Below are 10683 nucleotides of genomic sequence, written 5' to 3'. Positions count from 1 at the left end.
CAAGCAGACTCCCCACTGAGTGTGGTACTCGATGTGGTGCTCGATTCCAGAACCCTGAGATCATGACCTGAGCCAAAATCAAGACTCAGCTGCTTGGCAGACTGAACCACGAAAGCAGCCCCCTTTTTAAAAAAAAAAAAAAAAGATTTATTTCAGAGCGAGAGAGCGCACAGGAAAGGTGAATATCTACTTTAAAGGAAACAAAGAGGAATACTTTTGAACCATCAGTATTTCTGAATATGTTTAAATTTGTATTAATTTAAACACAACTGTTAGGAAATTTTATCCTAAATGAAATAACAGACATCTGAAATATAAATGCAATGATCTTTGCATGTAAAAGAACTAAGCAATCTGAAATAATTTTTACCAATAGTGATATGTTTAAGCCAATAACACCATTCTTTTTTTTTTTTTTTTTGTAACTTATCAGTTCTGGCCATTAGAATGTTCCACAATAATGAAAATGTCTATTTCAGTGCTATCCAATAGGATAAGCACTAGTCAATGTAGCTACTGAGGACTTAAAATATAGCTAATGCTATGAGGACCTTGTATTTTAATGTTACTTAATTTTAATTAATTTAAGTTTAAATAGCTTTGTGTGGGTAGTAGCTATGCATTGGACAGAGCAGTAGTAAGGTCCCCTTTCAGCAATAACAAAATCCTATGATTCTATCATTCTAAGGATCCCAAATTGTGAGATCAGGATTAAGCCTGTGGTTATTAAACCTCTGAACTTTAATTAGGTACTGAAATAAAATTGGCTAACCAGACACAAAATTTTTCAGTTGTTTTGTTCTTATTTAGTACACTTCAGAAAACAATGATGTGCAAAATAACAAATGGGGCAGCAGCAGATGTACTCATTCAAACAAGGTATCTCCCTTGTCCAGGGTAGTTAATATCCCCTGGAAAAGCAGATCGATAGATAGGCAGCTACATAGGAAGGAAAGAAGGGAGGAAGGAAAGAAGAAAACAAACAAAGAAATGTAAGAAAGAAGGGAGGCTGGAGAGTTCAGTATGGACCAAGAATGGACAGAGATTATGTTCCCCATGGTCACACTGCTGTCCTGGTTTGTGTTAAATCCCAATTTGGTAGATCCTTAGGAGACTGACAATTTACCTTTTAACCAGTACTGCTGAATTCCCATTTTAGGACAAACAACTGTGCTGGGCTCTGGAGATACACTGTTGAGCCAGACAGAATGTCTGCCCTTCAGGAAACTGGTGGATCTCCTGAGAGGCAGAGCTAGGTGAACAAGCAATGAGAATACACTGTGGTTATAAATGCCACCACAGTAGACTCTGGGTGGCACAAGAGCATACAGAAGAGGCTTCGAAGCCGATCCTGAAAGGTCAGTGAAGGTTTTGAGGGCAGAAAAGAAGGTTCCAGAAAGAAAGAAGTAAGGAAGGATGGAAGGGAGGGAAGGAGAAAGGAAGGAATCCACAGTATCGTACTGAATGTATCCAGTATTTATGTTTCTTTCCAAAATTTCCTTTTCACTTTACATTATGCCATTGACCATTTCAAGGCTGTTCACTTCTTGAGTACGTTTCAATTATATATTTATCCAACACTGACAGTTGAGGAGCCTCATCCTTATTTTCCTGGAGGTCCCACCACTTACTAGGGGCTAAAGGTATTTGAAGACAAACACTTCTCCTGAGGAAAATAAGTTCTTAGGTCAAATATTTGAAGTCTTCCATGTATGAAAAAAAGTAATAATACTGCCTAGGAATGCATGATTTCTTCATAAGTTTCTTTTTTAAATTGCTGTGGTTTCCTGCCCAAACTAAATTTAGATATTTCTTCAAAATAAACCTCAGGAAGGCTAAATAAAGGGGGGGGGGACTCCACCAAAATGTAAATGTAATATTTCAATACAGTTATGTTTAATAGGAAATTTCCATAGCATAATGACCACAGCATGAGCTTTATCTCCGACTGTCTGGCTTCAGATTCCAGTTTCTCCACTTACAAACTGGGTCGCCTTGAGCGAGCTAACTTATTCAAGCATGCCTCAATTTCCTTATCTATAAGGACTGAGCTAAGGTGTATAATGGGACCTAGGCAACCCCCATGTCAATTAAATATTCACATATTTATAAAGAACTTAAAACAGCACCGATCCCAAGCAGTGCGCAAAGACTGGCTATTCTTTTTTAGTTACAGTAATTCTAATTGCGGAAAGCTATGAGAAGACAATATACATAGTTCTGGTGCAAAAGTTAAAACCAGTGTAGAAATGGCAGCCGGCAGGTTCAGCAGCTTTTTCTAGTCTGCGCTTTTGCCTGCAGGTAGAAATGAGAGGGCCCCAGAAGAGAATGTGAGGAACCCTGAGCAGAGCACAATGCCTTCACAGGCAATGCAGTTGGTAAACAAAGATCTTAACTTTGTAATTCAGGTTAGTATTTTTTCTTTTTAATTTGCTTCCAAGTCTTTGATGGAATGACTTGAGGAAAAGGAAGAGGTCACAATTACTAGAAAGAACCTAAAAGGACACGAGAGATGAAACAGTTGAAATACTTCTGTATAATAAATGCTTCCTCCAAGAGCAGCGATATGGGAGGAGTGTCTGTGTAATGTCTACTCAACCCAGCAGAAGGATAAGTGGGAATCTTTGGAATGCCGATTTCCAAGTCTTAACGGGGGAACCATCTGGAACCAGCTGCACAAATCCCACGTTCTCTGCAGCCTCAACGGTTGCCTCGTGGGTCCGGGGGTTTAATCGGACCAATACCAGGGCCTGTGAGTCTCCCGGGGAACAGAGGATGGGCCAAGGCCGCACCCTTCCTTCCGTCTTGCCGTCTGTCCGTCCCTCCCTCCGGTGCGCGCCTTCCACCGCCACGGCTCTCCACGTCAAGAGCCACGTACACAGGCACCGACAGATGCCAACAGGGCGTGACAGTTTCCCACAGCGCAATCTCCCAAGCGGGGCATCCCTCCGCGGCCTGGCGCGTTCGCGAAAACCCCGCGGGACGTCCAGCCCCCCCTCCCCTCTGCGGCTTTCCTCCAAGCACCCCGGGATCAGCCCCAGCCGTTGGAGGGCTGTCTAGGTTTCCGCGTGGCAGGCGGGCGCTCGGCAGCCGTCCAGCAGGTCCCGGCCACCCGGGAGGGGGCGTCGTAGGGGCCCCCTCCCAGCGCCGCGGGGCCTCCGCACCTCCAGCATCCTCCCTTCCTCCTCCCCTGTGCGCCTCCCCCAGCCCATTCCTCTTCCTCCTCCTCCCCGCCGTCCTCGACCCCCTCCCTTCTCTTCTCCCACCTCCTCCTCCTCCTCTCCCTACCCTCCCTTGCTCCTCTGCCCGCCGCTTCCCCGCCCGGGGCTCGGGGAGGCGGTGCCTGGTGAGTCACCGTCACGTGGGCCCCGGGTGCGCAGAGGCGGGCTGCACCTTGGCGGCTCTGGCGCTCCGCGCCTTAGTGGAAAATTCCCGGAGACCTACTGGGGCTGCGCGCCGGAGGCCCCGCCCGCCGCCTCCCCCCGCCGTCGCCTTCCCCCCTCACTGCCCCCCCCTGCCCCCGTCTTCCGGCCGCGGCCCTGCCCCGCCACTGCGGAGGTTCCTTTCTCCCTCGGGAGCCGCGCTGCGCACGCCCCGCCCGCTGCAGCCTCCAGGCTGGCGCCGCCCGCGCGGCTCGCCCTCAGGTTGGCAGCCCTCGCTTCCTTCGCGCCCCTCCTTGGGGCTCCGAGCCGCCGCGCGGCCTTGCCCCCGACCTTGTGTGTAGCCCGCTGGCATCCTGAGAAGCGAGGAGCGGCGTCCTGGCGCCTCCGCCTTCGCCTCTGGGGCGCCGCAAGCCCCCTCAAGTCCCGCCGCCCCAGATCCGCCTGTCACGCCCCCCCCTCGGGTAGAGTGAAAGACAAAGGGAGGACACGGTTCAGATCAGCGTCTGGTCTTTCACTCAATTAACGCACTGCGTCGTCGCCCCAGCAGAGCCCATGTTCGGCCCAATTTTATTTTGCTTACCCCCACTTAACCAGCAGGCAAATAAACAAGTTATTTTCCCTATCCCATAACATTCTTCACTTCGTTCTTCCAACCACGAATGAAATTTATTCCTGAGACAGCAACTTTGGGGAGTTTGTTGACCTCATCCACCCAGGGGTGACAAATGGCTACACAATGACATTATTTCACTCAAAAGGGGTGTGTTATGCGCGTGGTTCACCTCAAGAAAACAAATAAATTTAACAGTTTCGGCAACTGGTTGGTCCTGGACTGCCCCTCTGGGTGGATGTCCCTGAAGAGGAATGGGGATGGAGAAGTGGCATTATCGCCAGATGTCCCAAAAAAAGGTTACTTGGAACTGGACTCTGGCGTCTAATCAGCTGCCAAAGATTTCAGCTAAAACTGGGAGTTTTACCTGAGTAAGGATTCCAGAACTGAGCTCAGATATGAAAATGTTTTCCATCTAAGAACGAGAATTACAGGTATGTTAATTTTAATAAACCCTTATTTGAGTATCGTAGCCCTGGGCAAAGAAAGATCCAGAAACTGACGGAAGACCGGGAATGTAAGCCCATCGTGGGCTTGGCCTAAGAGTGGTTTGAGTAGAACACATCATGCAGTTACTGTCATTTCTCTTTGGACGAGAAAACAGACCACTAGCAAGCATAAAAATAAAGGTATTTTAAATCACCTTATTTTGCAAAATTTTAAGAGTGAAAATTTTGATTTTCGAAAGAATGGAGCATCCTATACTATTGGCTAAAACATAAATCATTTTTTTACTAAGTATATACACATGTTGTCTTCCAGCTTAATTTGGTATTCTTAGTGAAAACTTGGCACATTCTGAATAACCTGGCAGCCTGTACGTGAGAATTCACGTCTGTGATTTTGCTTTCACATTTCACTTTCCAAGCCACTTATTGCTAATTAGCAGGTGTCAGTTTACCCAGTGAAAAAACTATGGTCAATAAATCCTTCATCCTTCTGACACTGTTTTCGTTCACATTCATTATTATGCATCACACCTAGCAAAATAGACCATCCTCAGGTCACATGAAAAGGCCAATGGATAAATACCACAAAAAGGTCATTTATTCAAGCCATTCCTTCCCTCTTTACTTGGGGAAGAGACCAGAAAAACAGCGTACTGCTACTCTGGAAAGTTCTGTAGCCCCAACAGAACTGAGTATGTTGATACTAAAATATCTATAAAATTACCTCAATATTTTTTCTTTTATGTTTAAAGTTGAGCTTCTATGGACACCACGATTTTCTTTTTCTGACTGAGAAATGAGGTGTGTACTGACAGAATGGTAATGCCTCCAAACATATGGCTTCACAATATGCATCTTGGATTTTTGTGTTTGACTATGTTACCTCATTCTGTCCAGTAGGTCCTGAGATGTATAAAGTAGTACTTCCAGGAAATGTTATCTCTTATAATAAAATTGATTCCTTTCTTTGTGGATGTGGCCGTGTCTGCATATGACGCCTGAAACCACTGCAGCCAACACGTGACCCTGACAGGAAACATCTCCAGCATGCCAAGGATGTCAGAGGGAAGAGATGGTGAGCTCTTAATCTTTGAGGAGATTATCAAGGCCAAGAATTAGCCCTATGACTGTCCTATCTATGGACTTCCTATTACATGAGCTAGTATATGAGTATATGAGTCCTTATTATTCAAACCACTTTTAATGGCACACGGTGTTTCTTGCAATAAAATGTTTTCTGCTGCTGACAACCTCTCTGTGGTGGCTGGCCTTCAGGATCGCCCCCAAAGAGCCTCAACTCCTGGCATTCATACCCTTGTGTAGTCTTCTCCTACGCTTAACCCGGGCTTGCCAGGCAGGCCATCAGATAACTACAGACCTAGCCCTCAGCTGACTGCAACCACATAAGAGACTCCAAGCCAAAACACACAACTGAACTGCTTTTGAATATCTGCTTCCTAGACTGAAACTTTGAAGTTTCAGCCACTAAGTTGTGAGATGATTTATTACACGGCAATGGCTACTTAATGGAGTATCCTTCGGCACCAGAAAAACATTCTAGAGTCACCAGAGTACTCAGACGGTTAATATTACTGCTTTGGGCCCGAGAGCGGTCTTACAAAGATAAAATACAGCATTTCATTTGTTGAGCTCCTACTAAACATAATGTCAAGAATAAAATACACAAAATGGTAAGAGGGGAAAAAAAAGAGTAGGAAAAGGAATTTTTGAGGAACCTGGGAGAGACAAATGCTGAGAAATATGTAAGTCATTGGAATAAAGGGACAGCTGTGGTTGGGGAAGGTTGGAATTTCTCTGTTTCTTCCTAATGCCAGTGTCCATAGTTGAATTTTGAGTAACACTGTCCGGACAAGAATGTCAGGCTGTGTACACCGCAAAAGGTCATATCAATGAAGCCATTAGAAAGCAAGTCTTGGGATCAGTTGTCACACTCAAAGCGTACAGAAGACTGGATTCAAGAAAAACTTGTCCTTTTCCACCATCAAGCCATTGCAACAGACATTTATTCAGTGTATTATTTATGTTCTGTGTTAACTAAACTAATTCACTAATTCATAGAACTCTTTCTATATATCAGGTGCTGTGGTAGGCACTGAAGATTCAGTGGTTTCTCAAAACAAAGGACTTTTCCTTTTGGAGTTATTCCACAAAGGGGTCTGGCAGAGAGGCAGGAAGGGGGGAGGTGATAAGCAAACCAATAAGTGATTAAACAATATGTTTTTATACCATGAAATCAATGCAATAAAAAACATAGGACAGTGGTGAAATGGAGAATGCACGCAAGGGACAAATTTTTCCAGAATGTCAAAGAATTTTTCCAGAATGTTTTGTTTTGTTTTTGAGGAAGCAACATTTAAACTGAGACCGAAGTGATAAGAAACCACCATACAAAGATCTAGGTAAAGAGATTTCTAGGTGGAAGAAAGAGCACCTACAGAGCCCTGAAAAGGGAATAACTTGGAGTGTTTTAGGGAGAGAAATAAAATCAACTTGGCTAGTATGTGGAGAAAAAAAAAAGTACTAGGAGATGATGCCTAGGAGGCTGGCAAGGGCACCACCGAGGCAGGCAAGGGCACAACCTGGTACTGGCTTGGTGAGTGAGGAATATGGATTTTATTCTGGGTGTCATGAACAGTCACTGGAGGGCTCAAAGGAAGGGAAATAATTTATTCTTTTAAGCAAGGGATTTGATTTCTGTTCTGACGTTTTTCTGACAGCTAGGTGGAGGATGGAAGCTCAGAGATGAGTTAGACTGTGGCTTTTGCAGTGATCTAGGAGAGAGGTGACAGTCCCTTGGACTAGGACTGGAGCAGTGGAGATGGTCAGAAGTGGCAGGATTCTGAATCTGTTTGGAGGCAGAGCCCTCAAGATTTGCTGATGTATTGGATATTTGAGGAAAAGAATGGCTCAAGATGATCATGGTCAGGGGCGTAAGCTTCCTTATGAATGGTGGTGTTATTTTCCTTTTTTTTTTTTTTAAATTCGAGAGAGACAGGGAGTGAGAGAGAAAGTATGAGAGGGGAGTCAGGGGCAGAAGGAGAAGCAGACTCCCTGCTGAGCAGGGAGCCCCATGTGGGACTCCATCCTGGGACTCTGGGATCGTGACCTGAGCCGAAGGCAGACACCCAACTGACTGAGCCACCCAGGTGCCCCGGTGGTGTTACTTTTCTAACTTGTAAAAATTAAGAGAGGAACAGTTTTGCTAGGGAAATCAAGAGTTCTGCTTTGGCCAGTAGGGGATCAGATAGATGCTCTTTAGCTACACTAGATAGTATGTTTTCTCCTGGTCCTAGAGAAGCTCAAAATTCTTTATTCCTGCGTTTATTCACTTAACAAAAATGTATTGTCAGGCACTGTTCGAGGTTCTGGAGCCAACAGCGATCAAAGCAGCTAACTGTAAAATTACAACTGCCAGTCATTTTACTAGCAAAAGTGGGTTTATTTTGGAATGGCAGACAATTACAATCTGGGTCAGGCAAGCTAGGGCAAAACCACAGGCAAGTCCAACAAACAAATGAGGGGAACCTTATTTTATGGAGAAGAAGGAGAAAGTTGGGAGGGGTTGTTTTGAGCAAAAGTCTATTGGAGAGGGCAGCTGGGTGGCTCAGTGGGTTAAAGCCTTTGCCTTTAGCTCAGGTCATGATCTCAGGGTCTTGGGATCGAGCCCCGCATCGGGCTCTCTGCTCTGCAGGGAGCCTATTTCCTCCTTTCTCTGCCTTACTCTCTGCCTACTTATGATCTCTCTTTCTGTCAAATAAATAAATAAAATCTTAAAAAAAAAAAAAAGTCTATTGGAGAGAAGCAAGAGTTCGAGTGATGACAGTTTCTCATCCACTGATTTACAGGGGTAGTTAATATCTGAAAGAAGATGCAATGTACATCTTCTCATGTTGGGGCCTGTAACTGATGATTCTTTCCACTTGAGGATTCTTCTGTTGGGTCTATAATCAACAATTCTTTTCCTAATTGATGGTGAGTGGTACTAGCACCCCCTACCAGCCTCCCATTCTAGCATCCCAAATCCACATTGGTGAGTTTTCCTTTTATTAATTTTCACAGGATTAAATTCCAGCCTTCACAAAGCTTACATTCTAGTGAGGGAGATAAACAATAAACAAACAAATAAATAAATAAGTATAATTCAGGTAGACATAGGTGTTATAGAGAAAAAACTTATTCAATTCATCTATCTACTCAGAAAGTACCTTCTTTTTACAAGCTACTAGGCTGGGTATGATTAGTCAAATTCTACCCTGAAAAGATACTAACATAAAATCGGTTACACAGACAACACCAAAAGAAGTGCCACAAAAGGATACTGACAAAGCACTAAGTTCAAAGTAGAATGAGATCAGTCTCAAATGGCAGCATCTAATAAAGAAAAATTAATGAAAGTTGTGGTATTTAAGCTGAGCATCAAAGGAAAGATAAAGTTTAGGTATTCAGTAATGGCAGGCAGCTGTCTACCACAGGAATACTAAAGGATAGGGACAGAAATAGAGGCTAAGTAAGGCCAGCTTGAAGAAAGCCATGAAAGCCAACCTGAGAACAGAACTATTTAGGGGTGCCTGGGTGGCTCAGTCAGTTAAGCCTTTGACTCTCGATTTCTGCCCAGGTCGTGATCACAAGGTTATGATCTCAGGGTTGTGAGATCGAGCCCTGCATCGGGGGCTGCCTGCTCTACAGGGAGTCGGCTTGAGATTCTCTCCCTCTTCCTCTGTACCCACCCCCCAATTAAAAAAAAAAAAAAAAAACCAAGGAAGGAAGGAAGCAAACCAGACTATTTGGTTGGAAAGGGAGGCTAGAAAGAAGCATATTTAGTATTTAAGCCTACTTCAGGCAAAGTAAAATGCTGGATAAATAGAATTTTGAAGAACATCCTAAAGACCAAGTTGTTTAATAACCCTTTAGGAAAGTCAACTCCTTGTGCCCCCAGGAAACAAAACCCCTGTATTTTATTAGGTGATAATGTTCGATAATTTGACAGAAGAAAACTACCTTTGCTAGAAAGTTCTAACAATCCACATTGACTGCATTTCTGAAAATCCAAGTTGACAAATGAATATTTGTGATTATTTTTCTGTCTTGGCATGGGTTTGCTTTCAGTAGCTTTCAAAATTCTTTGATCCCAACCCACAGTAAGAAATACATTTTTACATCACAACTCAGAATATATGCATATGTATAAATCAAAATTAAAGTTTTATAGAATAGTATTGAGCATAACTATATCATAGCATAGTGGTATCTTTTATTCTATTTTGTTCTCTGGCACTCAAGGAAAAAAGCTCATAGTAATCCACTGAATTCGTCTCTATCCACCACTGGGTTCCATTCTGCAGTTTGAAAAACATTCCTCTAAAAACAGTAGTTTGGAAATGAAGCAAAATTTTAGCACTTCTAACCAACAAGCATTGAGCAGCACTGACTCCCAGAAATTGGGTAAAGGCACTGTGTCCCATGCATTTTAGCCCAGAGCTTATCAGGCCTCAGTTGGAAGCCACTTGAGTTAACAGATGTGCCTCAGATTGGCCTTTGAAAAACTGGCAAAAGAAAAACAGATGTTTCAATACCTCTGCCATCTTTTTCACCAGTTACTGTTCAGGTTCTAATACGGAGGTCAGAACAAGATTACAGTCCTCCCTTCAACACACTGACACACACACACACACACACACACACAAACAAACACACACACACACCCTGAATTTTACAGGTTCTCTTAAGCATGTGTTGCCCTACAAACCACCAAAAGTCCAAAGGACAAGAGATCCAGCTGTGAGGGTGCCCCTTGCCAACCAAAACCACCCACCCTGAGGGCTTCCGTAGCCCCTCTGACTGGGCAAGGGGACCCACCTGGATGAAACGGTGGTTTAAGACCTTCTGATTTTTATCAGTTGAAACCTGATATAAAGAAACTTCCAGGGAGTCCTTCCAACCCACCGCTAAGAATGCCCTCCCGACAAGAGTTGATTGGTGTTATTAAGGAGACAATGCAGAAAAAAGGTAAGTGTTTTCCGCCCGGATTGTATGTCAAATGCCAATCCTGACTTGGGGAAGTTCACTCTCTCCCTGGGGAGACCAGACTGCAAACAACCTGGGACAATTTTGAGTACAAGACAGCACAGGTTTAAAAAAGCCCAGCACCACACTGCTTAAAAAACAGTTCGCGCAAAAAAGAGGGGCCCGGCCCGAGGTTCAGTGACTAAGACTTGAGGGA

Source organism: Mustela nivalis, assembly GCF_964662115.1.
Source record: "Mustela nivalis genome assembly, chromosome: 7".
NCBI lineage: Eukaryota > Metazoa > Chordata > Mammalia > Carnivora > Mustelidae > Mustela > Mustela nivalis.
This window is presented reverse-complemented; position numbering follows the sequence as displayed.